The following is a 12,055-nucleotide window of genomic DNA, read 5'->3' on the forward strand; positions in this document are numbered from 1 at the left end:
CTTACCACACCTCCTGTGCCCCGGTGTCACCCTCCGTCACCCTACGCAGTATGTCCGCTAGGGCGCCTTGCGACAGCGCGTGCACGCACATGTCATATGGAGTCGCCAGGGAGCACGGTCGTAAGGCGCCCTAGAGGAAATACTGCGCGTGCTCAACTGCGCACCGCACCAGAAGGTACAAAACGAGGAGAACTGCAGAAGGGTGACGCCAGGGCAAGGGAGGTGTGGTAAGCAGTGGCGTAGCAATAGGGATTGCAGAGGTAGCAACCACATTGGGGCCCTTGGGTCATAGGGGGCCATACTGAGCTCCCATAAGCCCTTGCTACATGGGTCTGAGTGCCTTGGCGTTCTGGAGAAGCTGTGGGTGAGGGTCCCTCCCTCAAGCACAGTTTAAGCTCTCTATTGGCCCTGTGCTGGTAATAATCACTTCTATAGATGCTTTAAATAGTAGTAATCATTAACAAACTGTTTCCCATCCCCTAATTGCACCGCCAACACTGTGGAAATCCTTGGCAGGTTTTGGTGCGCCGTATCAATTGTTATGTATAAAGTGTTTAGGGGGCCCCATGTAAAACTTGCACCGGGGCCCATAGCTCCTTAGCTATGCCACTGGTGGTAAGACTCTGCACAACTCCCCATACACCCATACTTATAGAAAGATTTCCACAGACAAATTAATAAAGTGTGTAAATTAGGCACTTTTAGTCTCTATACAGGTATAAAGTAACCATTACAACTGCATACCTGGATTTCCTTTTTAATATCCTGTCTCTGGACGTCCAATCTGCTAAGCAGTTGTCCCACATGGCATTCGTCCATAAAACAATAGTAATCAATAAGCTTGCCCTCCTGGTGTTACAATAACAGTGCTGGGAGAGGGGGTGTGTGACTCAGGGGTGGAGGCTGCTGCTGCTAACATGAAGCTGCTGTCAGAGGAGGAGGAGGAGACCACTGCTCAGAGCTGGGACTAGCACAGAAGCCCACCAGGCAGAGAGGGCAGAGGGGGAAGCTGCACTGAGGCTGTCAGGCTGCAGAATTAAGGTTAGCATTCCAGAGGGGAGTGAAATTGATCAGCTTGAGGCAGAAGAGGGAGAGGAGGCGCCTGTGGATTGGGGACTGACTATGTACATTGCGGTGCTGAAGCACTCCTAGATGTGGAGGTGAGGAGGAAAGTTCTCTAGGAACTACACACAGGACTACTATAGAAAGTTCAGCGTGGATGTGACTTGTGCCCGCAGCAGATGCGAGCCCTGGGAGCTGGAGCTCCGTAGCCCCACAGGAATTTCCCTTCATCTGGATTCTACGTCACCTCACTCGCCGGGAGTTGATTACTAAAGGAGAAGTTGCCTTCTTAGAAGTCTTCCCACGTGTGACTGTTGTATTCAGAGCTCTGCGTAGTGAAGGTAAGTCACAGAGTGAAGTAACTCATAGCAACCAAGCAGGTCAGCCAATCAGATGTCACCTTTTACCATTTCACTGTGGCCACTAACGATCCGATTTCTAGCGAAAAATAGTTTGAACGATCAGAAATTCTGATCGGAAATGAAATACTGTAATATATCGTTCACTACACCATCAACGAACCAATCTTTGCTTCCTATCTATCATCTATCACAACCAACAGGAAAATCCAAATTTTGGTTCGACGAAATTTCATTCGGACGACATTTTTTTCACTCGTTCATAATCGATTGTGGCCACCAACGGAGATTATTTACAACTAATCCAATCAGAATTTCTGATCTCTCTAACGGTTTTTCACTAGAAATTGGACCGTTAGTGGCCACCTTAAGGGAGGGATCACGTGTGTCTACGGTTAACCGCAGGCGAGTCGCAAGCGGTTTTCCGCACGATATGTGCGCTTGTCTGAGAATGAGAATCGCAAAGCGCAAATGCCAGAAAACGTAATGCAAAATTGCAATCGCGATTTGCGTTTACAAGTGTAAACAGGGCCTTAGAAGATGCTACTGATTCCCAGGTGGTAATGCAGGTTTCTAGGAATGTGTATCAGGAGGCTTAGGGCTGGTTCAGACGGACGTTCAGAGGCGTTGCGTTCGTTGGCGTTGCGTTCGTGATGCGTTCAGGCTTTCAGCAGCGTTCGCATGCGGTCGCGTTTTTTCTTCCCCTAGGGGGACATTACCCGTCGCGGTTAACCGCCCCTGGAAGCTACATGTAGCTTCCAGGGGCTCCTTGAACGCCAGGGAAAATCGGGACCCGAACGCCGCGTTCATGTAAACGCGCGTAAAAGCTTGGTACAAACGCTCCCATTCACTTGAATGGGAGCGTTTAACGCCAAGCCCCAAACGCTGGCAGTAGACGCTGCACAAACGTCCGTCTGAACCAGCCCTTAGGTAGTAGGTAGTAGAAATGTATTTATTAACTAACTAAATAGGATAACTGATTAAACTAATTAGTGCATGTTGGAATGTGAACGTTCAGCCTTTGCTTAAACATTACTGTATTTATAAATTTTACTTTGCTGTTTATTTTTATAAATATGTCCGGACAGCAGGACACATGCTATCAGCCTGGTCTTGGCACCTCAGCAGTGTCCCTGGTATGTGAGGGAGATGCACAGATTATTTCTGATTGGTTGTTATGTGTCTGTTTTTTGTGGCGTATTCATTATTTGAGGATTATCAGGTTTATTTGAGAGATCAGAGCTATGATGACAGAGACTTAACTGAAATTTGATTGGTTACACTGATAAAGCGAGACCAATTAAATTTCACCTTTTGCCACTTGGGAAGCAGGCAGAGCAGAGAGGTCATTGCAGGTTGATCTGGCTGGTCTTCAAACATCCCATCTGCTTTATTGACTAAACGATTTAGTCCCATTTACCCTATAGGTATATAATTTGTAGAGTTAGCTGATATAGACTGTGATGGATTTTGTTTAAAAATGATGGTGCTGAATGAGGATTGTGTCATGGGACAATGCACTGCAGGAGTTGGGTTACCACCACTGAATAACACTGACTAGCGATGCAAGAGAATAGTTTAGATCCCTTTTGTGCTTTCTAGGACAAGCCAATGAGCTGATTTAAGTATGTAGATGGCGTTAAGGACTTTTAACGAGGATATCTCAGAAAGCACATTAACAGTAAATTTGTTCACCTGTTGCTATAATACCATCCATAATGCTGGGTACACACGATAAGTTTTTTTACGCTCGATTTTCCACCCGATCGTTTTTTCCGTTCAATCCTCTGCTCGATTCTGCGTTCAATTCTCTTCCGCTTGTTTTTCTTATCTTTTTCTATTCGATCGGAAGGAATATCGAACATGTCAGAAATTATGTATCGAACCCATCTATCAGGGGTAAAAAGTATGATGTGTTCCCAGCATTAAATACAGTGTATCCCGAATTCACAACGCATACAAAGACAGATCAACAGTGTCACACATGCAGACAGGTTCACAGGATCTTGTGGCATCTCACAGCAACCAATCAGAATTAAGCTACAGCTGTCCACACACTACCCCCTGATCATGGTAGGTTATTCTTAGATTTGATCATTCTGTTATCATATTAGCTGAAATATATTTGTTCACGCATTTGACTATAAGTTGGCTGGAAATATATTCCCTACACATTTGACTAACTGTGACTTATTGATTCTGAGGGGAAAATTGATGAGAGGTAGGACTGGTGGAAAAACTGTTGGACTGATTAGAGAGGTGGATTGTGTTGCACTGTTTAGAATAAAAAAACACTCATAGGGCTAGTTCACACTACAAGAGCTTTCTAAAGCTCCGTACTCCCTGGCCGATGGTCCTACGAAGTTCCCTTGATGATGGTCATCAAGCGACGTTTCATCCAGCCAGCGGGTATGCACAACGTCACGTAACGCTACATGTTGGGAGTGAATGAGACTTCAAGCGATCATGGTACTTTGCGCGAGAATCATTGGGGATCTTAGCGATCCGATCCGCCGTGATTGTCGTTATTGTGTCGTGACGCTGAACAACGTTCGCGTAGTTGTGTGACTGTCCACGCAATATCGTGGAAACGACCGCTCAGCACTCAAAAGTGGGTACATAGCTTAAGCCCTTTGTGATTTTAAAAGATGTTGCTAATGTTATCCTATGTGTGTGTTCTCACTGGAGCGAAGTGATTTTATAAAAACCCCCATAGCATTGCATTAGCAAGAGCTTTTGAAATCACTAGTGCTTAAAAAGCTCTTCCAGTGTGAACCATAGTGAGATATCAGATGCCTGGTAGATGTTGTAAACCAAGAGTTCTATACACCCTGATCTTTATTTTGATTACAGAGTACCAGCAGTATTGCTCGTGTGGCCAGTCTAAACTAAAGGTGCGTACACACATGCGACTATAGTCGTTTGAAACGATCGTTTTAAACGACGATCGTTTAAAAAAAAAGCAACCAGCGACCATTAAGTCTAACGACGGACGAGCTAGATCGTTAAAAATGAACGACCTACCTTGGCGGATTTTTTCCAACGACGATCGTTTGCAAAAGTAGTACATCGTTGGAAACGGTCGTTCGTACTAGGCTTGACATGCGCATTTCGCTATTTCTCCATGGAAATTCTCATTTTTATGCGCAAGCGCAATAGCTGCTTTACGTGATGTAACGTTCGTTCTAACGATCAGATCGTTACACACATTTAAAAACTAACTTTACTTAGGTCGTTCTTTCATCAAATAAAAGTTTGTTCGTCGTTCACAACGAGCGATCGTTGTCGCATGTGTGTACGTAGCATTAGGGCTCTTTTCCACTGAGAAATGCAATCACAATAGCATTTCTCTCTATTTCTAATATCTCGATTCCGCTGTGATTTGACAGGTGTACGGCGTGGTTGCATTGCAATTTGGGGGAAAAAAAAGGGGTGGGAAAAAATTGAATTGCTGGATGGCAAAAAAATTGCATAGCACCGCGATGGTTATGCAATTTTTCTGCGACCCTGTACTTTGCAAAGGAGGTATATTGCAAGAAAAATGCAGCATGACCTACTATTGCGATCGGGAAAAAACGTGTCGCAAACCCAGCGCACTTATGGAAACGTCTTCCCCTCTCGAATTCCATTCGTTTCAAAGTCCCAGCATTATGTGGTCAGAATCAGATCTAAAGTCTGACACAAACTCTTTAGTGTCAGTGTAAAGAGTAAATAGTATCCAGCATAAGAGTTCTGTGAAAGCTTTGCACATTAGCAGTAAACTGTACAGGACAGTGTGGGAATTAGGAAGTCATTTGGATGAGACTGGCACAGTTCAGAGAAAGCAGCTAGAATGTACAGTGTGCATTTTGAACATATTAATCACATAATACTAGTTACAAATATAGCGCCATAACATACTAGTCACATAATACTAGTTACAAATACACTGCGGTAACCAGGGCTGTGGAGTTGGAGTCAAGGAGTCGGAGCAATGTTGGGTACCTGGAGTCAGAGTAGGAGTCGGAGTCAGTGGTTTCATAAACTGAGGAGTTGGGAGTCAGAGTCGGATGATTTTTGTACAAAATCCACAGCCAAGGTTAGAATGAAACTAAGGAGTCAGAGTTGAGTCTGAGCCATTTTGGGTACCTGGAGTCAGAGTTGGAGTCGGTGGTCTCATAAATTGAGGAGTTGGAGTCGGATGATTTTTGTGTCGACTCCACAGCCCTGGCGGTAACATCTGTGTCAGTACTGGGAAGTTTTTGGTCACTGATCACTGCTATTGTATTAGCTTTACAACTGTTCACTACTTCTGAAATGAGCAGGTGACAGTTCACTATTGCGTGGAGGAGTGATGTGATGATTTGTTTGTTGTAGTTTTATTTTACCATAGCCATTAAGTTCAATGAAAAACTGCATGAATTGTTTGGAAAAGTAGTGTAGGCTGTATTTTTTTTTTAAAGTGAATCTGAAGCAAAATAAAAACAAAAACAGAAAAACCCTGATACTTATCTAAGGAAAGGGAATGCTCCGGGAACTAATGAGCCTTCCTGTTCCTCTCACAGTCCCTGCGTTTTAGCGTTGGATCCCCTGGCTCAGATATCCCGGCTGCTCCTGAAGACGGATGGCTCCGTAGTGCGCGAACGCACAAGACAGCGCGCTCGCGCATGTGCAGTACGGAGCGGCCCGTCTTCAGGAGAACTCGGGCTTTCGAAGCCTTGGGCAGTCGGAAATTGCTAACAGGGGTGGAACGGAATTATACTCCCTTTAATGCAATGAGTAAACTCCAGAAAACGCACCAGCAGCACCATAGACTATCCTTCTATGCATTTTTGTATGCGGCGAAATGCTTTGAATTTGATCAATGTGACCCCTGCCTAAGTATGAATTGACTCTAGTCTCTACATGACATTTTTATTTTACATTTTATATAATGCAGCAAGAGAAATAAGACTAATTAGGAATGAGATTGGACCTTTCCCCCAGAGAGGCTTGGCTGCTGGAGTCACTGAAATATAAGAACTTGCTAAGATTTTGAAGTGACCACAGAAAGAAGGATGGATTGACCAGAACTGGGGATTTGGCTGGACTGGATGACAGCTGGGCTGTGTTGTCTCAGCAAACCTGGAATAAAAGATCTGGAAACATTTGGCAGTGATGCTCTTCTGTTGTGTATTTCCAAATGGGGCAGTGATGTCAGATCTCTGTGATTCTTCTCCACAGGATAAAGCGACTATGGGCCTTGATCAGATGGGGCGGGTGATTGGAGGTGACTGCATGGCTCAGCCGCCCAGCAGCTGGTGTACCACTGCAGGTGCACCCCTGTGTGGACTGGAGAACTTGTGGTTGGCAGTTGCCAGGCAGCCATGAAGCAAGTGTTCAGCGCTTGATGGAAGACTGCCGCCTGTCACATCTGGCAGATGGTCCGCTGCATTCCAAGTGCTGTAAAGCAGCATAGCACTGCTCCTCTCTGGCTGCCTGCAGAATGCAGCTGACACATGTGAACAGACATTAAATCCACTGCCTGTCAGCCTCCCTTGTGAACATAGCCTACAGATAGAGACATCCACATCTGCTGATTAAAGGACCACTATTGCGAAAATCGTAATATTTAAAATATATGTAAACACATTCAAATAAGAAGTGCATTTGTTCCAGAGTAAAATGAGCCATACATTACTTTTCTCCTATGTTGCTGTCACTTATAGTAAGTAGTAGAAATCTGACAGAACCGACAGGTTTTGGAGTATCCCATCTTCTCGCAGCGGATTTTTAGGGTTTTCTTTATTTTCAAAAGCACTTAGCAAATGGCAGTTGCTCTTTCCAACTGCTAAAAAATTGTGATGCAGTCAGCAAGGCTGGGCAGCATCTTTGTATAAATCAGAGAGGATCTTTATAAAGAATAAAGGCCATGCTGAGAAGGCCCATAACCACAACGCAATTTTCCTGACGATTTTCCAGATGACTGGCGATACTTTAAGTGACGATCGATCGTTTCCGCAATCTCACAACATGGGTACAGGCGCATGATCATGCTAACACCGTTTAGCGTTGCAAAGCAATAACGATTCTCACAGAGGATCGGATCTTTAAGATGCCCGACAACTCCGCGCAAAGTACCGAGATCAATTGACTTTCTGTTTGCGCCCATCGTGTGACGTCGTGCATACCCGCCGGCCGGAAGTTGGATCGTTGAATGCTTGTCGTGATGGGGGAGCTGGATCCATCTTCCTCCGTCAGGTGGTAAGTATTCAGCTTTAGATTTTCCTCGGCTGAGATAATCGCTTCTGATTGCTTTGTCCGAAATTGTAAAGTGTGTACAGGCATCCTCTGACACTGTCCTGTAGTGATCCGCCTGGTTGCATCACTGTCTCCTGATGCCTTTTGTTCCCTGCAAGGACTTCAACGGAAGTACCTGCAGCATTGTGCTTCGTGCATGTCTCCCCTTCTCCTCTCCATAGAGCATTGCATGCTGCTTGGCCTTTGCAGTGTCTGCAGCAGCTGTTCCATAACTGCCACCCAAAGCAATCTGCACAGTCAGGGCAGATCCATTGTGGGTTAGGTAGTCTTTAAAGCGGAGCTCCAGTGTGAATTGCTCATTCCACATGCGCTCTTCTCCTATACAGTTATAGTTATCTCCCGGGTCTTCTTATTGTGGAATGGGCAATTTATACTGAAGTGGAGTATTTCTTGAATGTGATTCAGTGTCCCCTTTAGGGATTAGCACTCAGTCTCTTGGGTCAGTTTGAAGAGGAGTATAGACTCGCCAGTAGTCTATTAGTTAGTGATGAGTTCTGTTTGCTGTGGCGGACGATGGCAAGTGGGGTGAGTAGCGGAACAATTTGGTCAGGCATTGTTGCTTAACATCTGGTGTGCTGGATCTTTACGTGACTTAGGGGGCATCTGTACACAGGCTAGATTAGGGGTGGGCAAACTTTTTTTAATCGGGTTGCATTCTTTGGCCCACTGCATGAATCCATGTCTCCCTCCTTTCCTCCCTCTGCACTTTTGCGGCCAGGAATAATTGGGTGAAACTCACCCAATCGCTAGTTCCAGCAGGGATCTCCATGGCGACAGCGGTGTCATGTGATACGCTGCTACATAATGACAGCAGGACACATGATGCTGCTGTTGCCATGATGATTGACACTGGAAGGAGTGATTGGGTGAGTTACTTCTTGTACGTGCGCTGCAGGTATTTTTTATCGAACTGCAGGAAGGAGAAAAGGAGAGGAGCGGAATGCACCCCCTAACGACGGGCCTCCTTCATAGCACCTGTGGGCCACCGTAGTTTGCCCAGGCCTGGACTAGATTCTCAGTCATTTGGTTCCAATCAAGTGCCTCAGCTGAGAACAGTCTAGCATGTGTACAATGCTTCAGTCAATAACTTTCATTCAAGGGACTAGCCTTGGTAGGAAATAATGGTTCTATTCTGCATCCAGCAAAACACAACCACAGAACAGCGTCTGGTCTGTATGATCCGTAATGAAAGATGATCCACCTGAAAAATTCCCATGTGGCTCATTCATTGATGCTGCTGGGATCAATCATTACATCCACTCATGGGAAGATTGTATGATAAGTAGCTACCTGTAGGCCTTGTGCCTTAAAGGTGGTATTTGAGCCAATTGAAGTAATGTTAAGTATATTGTTAGATAAGGAGCAATTTATGCCCTCACTTGAGTTAATGTAAATAAAAGCTGTGCAATTACTTAGGATGGGCTCATTTGGGATAAGTGAGTTCTTGTTGTATCCTCTGATAAGAATGTGGGCGGCAGAGCGGCTGTACACTATCTCTTGCCATGCAGTGTAGATATGAATCTTACGCTAACATTCCATGGAATCCTCATTATTCCAGGAATAAAATGGTAATGTGACCCCTAAGGTTCATCAGTCATATTAATCACAAGGCAGCAGCAGCGATGACTGATAAGAGAGAGGAGATGAGTAGAGGTGGCCAGAGATACCTGTGGACAGTATGTGCAAGCATCATCCCACCATTTAAGGGCTCGTTTCCACTAGACGAATTGTTATACGGAAACCGCTTCACATCACAACTCAAGGAAACTGCAACCAATTCACGTCAATAGAGTCCTTTCCATTGACACAAATATACCTATGCGATCCGGCGCAATGTGAGGTGGGGAAATTATGGATAACATGATGCAGTTTTCCACAGCATGTATCCAAGTCCCTATAGCCGCCGACGGGAAGCCGCATGACGCCGCAATAGGGTGTACGGAAGACAACCGGAAGTACTTGCGGAGGGATGCGAGGCGATGCAGCGACATTGCGGTGGATTGGAGGTTTGCATTGGCAGGCATTCACAAGTCAGGAACTCCCTGCATTTTGATTATAAGACGCAGTGACCTTTTCCACCCACTTTTGGGGAGTAGTTTTATCATGTTGCAGCAGGAGTCCTCCCTGTATTCTGACTTCAAGTTGAGGAGCTGCTTTAAGTGGGATGAGAAGTTTTATAAGACCTGGTTGTTGTAAGCACCTTTGTCAGTTCAGCAGGTCCCCCCCCCCCAATTCCCATACAATCATGGTACTGAAATTTCCGGTCTTGTCATCTCTTTTTGTAAGGTTGACTTTTGGTGTATATTACAGTCTAATTCAAAGGTGTACTGCCTGGGATTTGATGTGTGGACAATTTACTGGTTTATTTGGTTGTTTTGGCCTACTGAGTTTAAAGTTTGGTTCATGTTTGTCCTTCGAATTTAGCTGTTGTACCATGTTTATTATAGTACCCACAGAAACCAAACACAATATATTACTATTTTGTTTATACACCTTCAGTTTTCTGCAGAGCTTTGACACGGTCAAGCATGGCACCAATAAGTTTTGTGATCTTGGACTAGGGGGTTTTGGCTCACTCCTCATGCACAAAAGTTCACTACGGGAGGTTTGTTTTCCAGGACACCTTAGTATGGCACAATTGAGAATAGTGCAGTTAGGCCTAGTGCACACCAAAAACCGCTAGCAGATCCGCAAAATGCTAGCAGATTTTGAAACGCTTTTTCTTATTTTTCTGCAGCGTTTCAGCTAGCGTTTTGCGGTTTTGTGTAGCGGTTTTGGTATAGTAGATTTCATATATTGTTACAGTAAAGCTGTTACTGAACAGCTACTGTAACAAAAAAACCCGGCAAACCGCTCTGAAGTGACGTTTTTCAGAGCGGTTTGCGGTTTTCCTATACTTAACATTATGGCAGAAACGCATCCGCAATCCAAAATCTGCAGCAGCCCGGGAGTATGCGTTTCTGCAAAACGCCTCCCGCTCTGGTGTGCACCAGCCCATTGAAATACATTACCCTAGCGGATCCGCACCCGCAAGCAGATCGCAAACCGCAGCGGAAACGCTCCGGTGTGCACTAGGCCATACAGTGTGTTCTATGGGATTCATGTCAGGCAGCTGACTAACCCATGGTGCGGCCTCTGGATGCTGAGTTCCACCTGCCAGGCCTGGATGTGTTTAACACAATGGCACAGAACTCCAACTTGGATGTTTTTGGAAGCAGCCCAGTGGAAAGTATTGGCAGCAGACCCTGCTCCAAGATGGCAATGCAATTTGCACTGATGATGGTGTCCACACATTTCACTAACTCTGATTGCCCAGTGCTCCAAATAACACCCCCAACAATCGGGGAAAATCCATGTCTTATTTTGTGTTTAAATGCAAAAAAAAAAAAAAAAAAAAAAAAATAGGTTTAGACTTTTAATTGTATCAGGGGAATGATGACCGTTCCCAGTTTGAACCACCTGTTCCATGCATTTACAAGTGTTTTTCTGCTATTAAAGTGACATTTATAGCCTTAGATTCCTTTTTAAAAATAATGACACAATAAAATACAGCAAAGTTCCCAGTATCCGGCACCGGCGGGGGTCACCTGATACTAGATACAGGTGCTTGTCTGTTGCTCCAAACAAGCCTAAAAAGCACAAACCTCCCTCTGTGCAGCATTAAATCCTTACTGAGTGTCCAGCGCAGTCTTCTAACTGTAAGAAAAAAGGGACACCGAGAGCCCAATATAGTGTAGTATGTAAAATGATTGGGTATATTCAAAGTAAGTAAACAATATACTCACAAACCAGGGTCACCGTATAGGCAACCACTGTAAAGGCAGGTGAGGAGATTAGACCTGTCCTCACTCAGGATTAAGATGTCGCTCTCTGTAGATCAGAAGAAAAAAGGGTATAAACCCCTCCACCTGGGGTGGGCACAAGTATTGTAGAAGGAGAACAGAGGTGCCAACAGGATAAAATAAGCTAAAAACTTTAAAATTCTAAAGGGAGGAAGTGGTGGACCTACCTCCCCGAAGTAGACATGAATCTGTCGCTTTTTAAACAGATACATTTATTTTAATACTCCCAAAATACAAAGCAATGCGTTTCGCAGGTATATTCCCGCTTCCTCAGGCAATAAGAGGTAGGAGTATAGAACAGTGCAGTCTCTAGATAACGCTTAGTGCCTCTGTTTAGATAACGCTTAGCGCCTCTGTTGACATAGGCGCTAAGCGTTATCTAGAGACTGCACTGTTCTATGGTCCTACCTGTTATTGCCTGAGGGAGCGGGAATATACCTGCGAAACACGTTGCTTTGTATTTCTGGAGTATTAAAATAAATGTATCTGTTTATAAATCGACAGTTTCATGTC

The 12,055-nt window shown here is 44.8% G+C and overlaps 1 protein-coding gene and 1 long non-coding RNA gene across 5 annotated transcripts in view; one reads left to right on the top strand and one right to left on the bottom strand.

Moving 5' to 3' along the window:
• LOC137532583 (uncharacterized) overlaps positions 1 to 1,383 on the bottom strand; it is a 180,910-nt gene extending 179,527 nt beyond the window's left edge. The window contains exon 1 of the long non-coding RNA XR_011023956.1: positions 745 to 1,383. This is a non-coding gene — a long non-coding RNA (uncharacterized lncRNA). The remainder of the gene's footprint in view (positions 1 to 744) is intronic.
• Positions 1 to 12,055, top strand: part of ADAMTSL4 (ADAMTS like 4) — a 318,711-nt gene that overhangs the window by 2,770 nt on the left and 303,886 nt on the right. For 2 of the 4 annotated variants that reach the window (XM_068253241.1, XM_068253242.1), the window contains exon 1: positions 937 to 1,403. The exons of 1 other annotated variant lie outside the window; for it this stretch is intronic. The gene's annotated coding sequence lies outside the window, so the exon portion shown is untranslated. Of the gene's footprint in view, positions 1 to 935; positions 1,404 to 12,055 lie in introns of those variants that run through there. One more of the 4 variants, XM_068253245.1, reaches the window with a different exon arrangement.

The sequence above is a fragment of the Hyperolius riggenbachi genome, chromosome 9 (assembly GCF_040937935.1).
Source record: "Hyperolius riggenbachi isolate aHypRig1 chromosome 9, aHypRig1.pri, whole genome shotgun sequence".
Classification (NCBI taxonomy): domain Eukaryota; kingdom Metazoa; phylum Chordata; class Amphibia; order Anura; family Hyperoliidae; genus Hyperolius; species Hyperolius riggenbachi.